Source organism: Halichoerus grypus, chromosome 6 (assembly GCF_964656455.1).
Source record: "Halichoerus grypus chromosome 6, mHalGry1.hap1.1, whole genome shotgun sequence".
NCBI lineage: Eukaryota > Metazoa > Chordata > Mammalia > Carnivora > Phocidae > Halichoerus > Halichoerus grypus.
This window is the reverse complement of record NC_135717.1, coordinates 121,990,507-121,997,313: the sequence shown is the minus strand read 5'-3', so window position 1 is coordinate 121,997,313 and position 6,807 is coordinate 121,990,507. Positions and strand designations below refer to the sequence as shown.

General features: G+C 41.7%; 1 protein-coding gene across 1 annotated transcript in view; it reads left to right on the top strand.

Annotated features, from left to right (window-relative positions):
- ATP5F1B (ATP synthase F1 subunit beta) overlaps positions 1 to 6,807 on the top strand; it is a 151,397-nt gene that overhangs the window by 135,166 nt on the left and 9,424 nt on the right. The gene's annotated exons all lie outside the window — the stretch shown is intronic.

Here is a 6,807-nt window from a genome sequence, read left to right as displayed (position 1 = left end):
ACACTTGAATAGGATTTCGTTAACCCTTATTGCTGAGTCAGGTACCAAGCCTTGTGCACGGCATCAGTAGCCCAAAACTTGAGAAATATTTGTCCTTGTTATCTCAAATCTGAATTGTAATTATTGCTTTAAAGAGAATTACTGGGGGGCGCCTGGGTGGCTCAGATGGTTAAGCATCTGCCTTCGGCTCAGTCATGATCTCAGGGTCCTGGGATCGAGTCCCGCATCGGGTTCCCTGCTCAGTGCAGAGCCTGCTTCTCCCTCTCCCTCTGCCACTCCCTCTGCTTGTGCTCTTCTATCTCTCTGTCAAATAAATAAATAAAATCTTTAAAATAAATAAATAAATAAAGAGAATTACTGGGGAGAGGATCACTTGAGTAAATTTTAAGTTTGAATAGCATCTGTTCTCATAGTTTGTCCATTTGATACGTGGTGATAAAGGTGCTTATATGCAACTTCCTAAACTGTAAAGTCACCTCCAAGGAAGGGAAGGAAGGCAGTTAGTTGCTGTAATTGCATGAAGGTTTTATCTACCAATTTAGTTTGAGCTGGTTTTAATTTCTTCTGTTTGGTGGGAATTCTTTTGATAAGAAACAAGTGATAATGAACTTAATCTGTATGCTAATCTCATAATGCTGCTGTTACCGATGGCTCACCAAGCATTATACTAATAAGCATGAGAACATAAAGGCCAGTAAAAAAAGGGGGGAGGTAGACACCTTGTCTGAGGCCTGCTCTATCTGCCTAAGTTATTTTATCCTACTTTATGCTTTTCAGGCCTGTAGATTTGAAATTTAGACATTAACCACACTTGATTATTGTTGGAGGTCTGTTTCTCCCAGAAGAGTGAGGGACATTGTATATCACCACTGAATCTCCACTTGTTAGGACAGCACCTGACATGTGGTAGAAGCTCAGTAAATAATTGTTGAATGAATACATTTCAGAAATAGCATGGGTAGTGTTTTGTGAGTGGGTCTAGAGATAAGGAAACAAGTTAATGCGGTAATTCAAATGTTAAAAATAAAAGTAAACTGGGGCACCTGTTGGTTAAGCGACTGCCTTCAGCTCTGGTCATGATCTCAGGGTCCTGGGATCAAGCCCCGCATCGGTCTCCCTGCTTGGCCGGAAGCCTGCTTCTCCCTTTCCCACTCCCCCTACTTGTGTTCCCTCTCTCGCTGTCTCTCTCTCTGTCAAATAAAATCTTAAATAAATAAAAGTAAACTTAACGCACTGGCAGTGGGACCTGGAGAAAGATTTCCAGAGATACATAGCTGGTCAAATAGGGTATGATGACAATTCATTTAAGATACTGCCAGTCTTCTTTGCTCTTAGCAGTGTTTTCTAAAGTGAAAACCAAATCATGTCACTTGTTTACAAGTTCTGTTTTCAGTCTGGATAATTTCATTGTTTATGTCAAGAACCTATCCAGAACTTTAACCTAAATTTTTTTAGCCTCAAATCCAGTGATTTTCATTTCCATACTCCATTTAGCATCCCATTTCCATGGCTATGTGTTGAAATTATCACAAGTTCAGAAGTGAGAGAACTAAAGCTTCTTCCACTACAACGGTAACAGCCTTGTTGAGTATATTTGTCCCTCAACCATTGTTCTTTTTAAAAATATTAAAGATTTATTTGAGAGAGAACGAGTGGGAGGGGCAAAGAGAGAGGGAGAGAGAATCTAAAGCAGACTCTGCGCTCAGCTGCGAAGCCAGACACAGGGCTTGAACTCACGAACCCGAGATCATGACCCGAGCCAAAACCAAAAGTTGGACGTTCAACCAACTGTGTCACTTGGGCGCCCCAAGATTTTTTTATTTTATTTTATTTTTTCTTAAGATTTTTTATTTGACAGACACAGCGGGAGAGGGAACACAAGCAGGGGGGTGGGAGAGGGAGAAGCCGGCTTCCCGCTGAGCAGGGAGCCCGACGCGGGGCTTGATCCCAGGACCCTGGGATCATGACCTGAGCCGAAGGCAGACGCTTAACAACTGAGCCACACAGGCGCCCCCAAGATTTTATTTTTAAGTAATCTCTGCACCCAACCTGGAACTCGAACTCACAACCCTGAGATCAAGAGTTGCACACCCAACTGACTGAGCCAGCCAGGCACCCCAACCATTGTTCCTTCTTTCTTCTCAAAACTAGTTAAGCCCCACAGCTCTAGTTTGATCCTTCTTTCTGTATCCCTGTGGTTCATCTTGAACCCAGTGGTTCTTGACATATCAAAATCATGGGGCTTTGTGATAATGTGGATTCCTAGGTCCCAATGCTAGATAGGCTTTAGTAGGTCTATGCAGGGACCAGGAATTTTCACTTAACTGATACTTGAGATCAGTGATTTCTGAAGTGTAGTCCTTGGACTTAGCATCCATCTCCCTTAGGAACTTGTTACAAATACAAATTCTGGTGGTGTCGGGGTGGCTCAGTCGGTTACGCGCCTCAGGCCATGATCTCGGGGTCATGGGATCAAGCCCTGCATCAGGTTCCCTGCTCAGTGGGGTGTCTGCTTGTCCCTCTCCCTCTGCCCCCCTGCCGCTTGTATTCTCTCTCTCAAATAAAATCTTTTTTTTTTTTTTTTTAATATTTTATATATTTATTCATGAGAGGCAGAGAGAGAGAGGCAGAGGGAGAAGCAGGCTCCCCGCCTAGCAGGAAGCCCGATGCGGGACTCAATCCCAGGACCCTGGGATCATGACCTGAGCCGAAGGCACATGCTTAACCGTCTGAGCCACCCAGGTGCCCCTCAAATAAAATCTTAAAAAAAAAAAAAAATACAAATTCAAGGCCCCCAAATGGGCCTACTGGGTCAGAAATGGGAGGGTAGAGGCCAGTGATCTGTTTTAAGACCTCTTAAGCTTGAGAATGACTGTTTTAGATCTAAAATGCAGATTCTGAATCCGTGCTGCAGATCAGCTCAGTCCAGTGTGACTTCTTGACGAAGGAAATGTTCTACATCTTTATTGTCTGAGTAGCCACTAGCCACATAGTTACTGAGAATCTGACATGTGGCTAATGTGACTGGCATACTGAATTTTTACTTAATTTTTCTAAATTTATTTTTTTTATTTTTTAAAGATTTTTTATTTATTTGACAGAGACACAGCGAGAGAGGGAACACAAGCAGGGGGAGTGGGAGAGGGAGAAGCAGGCTTCCTACGGAGCAGGGAGCCCGATGTGGGGCTCGATCCCAGGACCCCAGGATCATGACCTGAGCCGAAGGCAGACGCTTAATGACTGAGCCACCCAGGCGCCCTTAATTTTTCTAAATTTAACCCCATGTGGCTAGTGGTTATCATAATGGCTAGAGTAGATTTAGGTGATTCTGATGCAGATTGTTCCTGGCCCATTCATTGAAACAATTTATTAATCAAATTCTTACCTAATGCTATGGGGAATTCCTTCCTGTCATAAAATCTAGAAGCTACAAAGGAAAAGTTAATGAATCTGACAAACATTAACAGGTCAGGGCACCTGGCTGGCTCAGTTGGTAGAGCATGTGACTCTTGATCTCGGAGTTGTAAGTTTGAGCCTCACATTGGGTGTAGTAATAAAGTCTTAAAAAAATAACATAGGTCAAAAAATGCTATTAGGGGGCACTTGGGCGGCTCAATCGGTTGAGCATCCAACTTTTTTTTATATATATAACGTATTTGAGAGAGAGTGAGCACGAGCGGGGCGGGAGGGGCAGAGGGAGAGGGAGAAGGAGACTCCCCACTGAGCAGGGAGCCCAATGCAGGGCTTGATCCCAGGACCTGGGGATCATGACCTGAGCTGAAGGCAGACGCTTAACTGACTGAGCCACCCAGGCGCCCTGAGCATCCAATTCTTGATCTCAGCTCAGGTCTTGATCTCAGGGTCACAAGTTCAAGCCCTGGGCTGGGGTCCATGCAGGGCGTGGAGTAAAAAAAAAAAAAAATGCTATTAGGTTAAAGGATAAGTAATGTACTAAAAAATATATAACAACATTAAAAAGTATTTGAAGAGCACTTAATCATGACAAGCCAAGAGGAATAATGGGCAAAAGATAGGAACAGGTAATCTGAAGAAATATAACTGGCCAATAAACATGAAAATTCCAGCTTAGTAGAAATCAGGGAAATGCAAATTCAATCAGTGAAGTAATTTCATTCGTGTAATATTAGCCACATTTTTAAAAATTTTGGTAAGGATTCTGGGAACCTGGTAAATTAGCAAGATGGTTTTAGACCATTCAGAATCTCGTTTAAATGAACATAATTTAAGCCAACATTTCTTGGAATCTATGAAAGAAGTATTAGTGTACACAAATATGTGTACAAGATTTTTTTTATTCATTATTGCATGTAACAGCCATTTGAAACAATCCAATTGGACCTTTAATGGGGTCAAATAAATTACACATTCTTGGGGTGCCTGGGTGGCTCAGTTGGTTGAGCATCTGCCTTTGGCTCGGGTCATTAACCCAGGGTCCTGGGATCGAGCCCCGCATTGGGCTCTCTACTCAGCGGGGAGACTGCTTCTCCCTCTCTCATTCCCTCTGCTTGTGCTCTCTCTGTCAAAGTCTTTAAAAAAAATAAATTACATGCTCTTAGGGCATAAGGTACAGTCATCATCAATAAAGTAAATGTACTAGGGCGCCTGGCTGGCTTGAGTCGGGAGAGCATGTGACTCAGTCTTGGGGTTGTAAGTTCGAGCCCCATGTTGGATGTTGTGATTACTAAAAAAAAATAAATTTGGAAAAAAGAAAACTTAAGTTTTCTGTAGTATGCTTCCACTGAGGTTTAAAAAAGGTGCAGAGGCATATATATGGTCTCTGTATATGGAATGGATAGAAAGTGAATCGGGCGGGGGCGCCTGGGTGGCTCAGTCATTGGCGTCTGCCTTCGGCTCAGGTCATAATCCCAGGGTCCTGGGATCGAGCCCCACATCGGGCTCCCTGCTCTGCGGGAAGCCTCCTTCTCCCTCTCCCACTCCCCCTGCTTGTGTTCCCTCTCTTACTGTCTCTCTCTCTGTCAAATAAAATCTTAAAAAAAAAGTGAATGGGGTATAAATAAAACTTTTAGTGGTTATTTCTGAGAAGGAGTGAGACTTTGGGGTAGTGGTACTGGTGAAAGGATTTATTCTTATCCTGTGTATCTAGAATATATTCATGTATTGTGTAAAGAAACAAAAACCAAAATTGTCTTACAAGAGAATATTGGATTTCTGAGATAGAACTTTTAAGGATAAAATTTGGAAATGACTGAGGAGTTAACATGCTTAAGTGAAATGTGAATGTAAAACTAATTGGAATTAAGAAGTTAAAGAACTCTGGGGCGCCTGGGTGGCTCAGTCGGTTAAGCGGCTGCCTTCGGCTCAGGTCATGATCCCAGGGTCCTGGGATCGAGCCCCGCATCGGGCTCCATGCTCGGCAGGAAGCCTGCTTCTCCCTCTCCCACTCCCCCTACTCTCTCTCTCGCTGTCTCTCTCTCTGTCAAATAAATAAATAAAATCTTTAAAAAAAAAAAAAAAAAAGAAGTTAAAGAACTCTGGAACTATAGTATTGAATGGGTTATTTTCATGAATTTGAAATCACCCAAAATGATAGTAAGAAATGTAGAGACAAAGACATTATAGTCAATACCAAAGTACTGGAAGAATGTGGGGCATGGCCACTGTGGAAAGCAGTAAAATAAGGAGTTAGAAAATCCAATTTTGACCTTACAATGAGTAAGGTTTTCAGTCATAACTTATGCAGTCATTTGGAATTAATTTCAGGTAAGAAGCCAGATTTGGTCTTTGTGGTTACTACTGTCCCATGAAAAGTAGCTTGTATTTCACATAAAATATTTACCTTGGGCTATCTGGGAATCAAGAAACATGAAATAGGGTGCCTGGGTGGCTCAGTCGTTAGGCGTCTGCCTTCGGCTCAGGTCATGATCTCAGGGTCCTGGGATCGAGTCCCACATCGGGCTCCCTGCTCTGCAGGAAGCCTGCTTCTCCCTCTCCCATTACCCCTGCTTGTGTTCCTGCTCTCGCTATCTCTCTCTCTGTCAAATAAATAAATAAAATCTTTAAAAAAAAAAAAAGAAACATGAAATAGGACCAAAACATATCAGAACTCTAAAATAGATGACACTGTTTGTTCAGAAAGGCCTACCTCATTCCAAGCTAATCAAGTTTGTTTACTTTTATTTTAGTAGTATTTACAAATTTAGCAGATTCTCTAATTTCAGAATAGGACATAAAGTTGCTGAGGGCAATCATTGACAGCAAAAATAAGTTCACAGAATTGAGCATAATGGAGAAACAGCTCATCTACCTTAATAGCACAGAGTATTTAGAATTGGAATGTGATTCAAAGATGTTTAATGATAACCCAAATGTCCAAGAAAAAGTTAAATTACTTGATAATCTGCTAAGAGGACAAAGAAATGTGTGATACATTTCAAGAGGTAATGAGCCTGGAATTTATGAAAATCTTTGACACCTGGGTTTAGTTAGTGTACCAATAAATGATGGTTAATAAAATTTTGCCAAGACCAAAGTTGGTGATACAAAACCGAAGGATCTTAACACTAAGTCAACAGTAAGCAAAAATACTAATTATGTGCCAGGGATTGTTCTAAATACTTCTTTCATTATTATTAATCTTAAGTCTCAAAACAACCCTATGAGATTATTCCCATTTTATTATCTCTTTTATAGATGAGGAAAGTAACAATTTAACTTCCCAATGATATCTAGTAAGTAGCAAAACCGATTTTAACCTAGACACTCTGGCTCCAGTGACAATAAATACTCTGAGGGGCGTCTTGGCCTATCTACAGAAACTTCAACTCT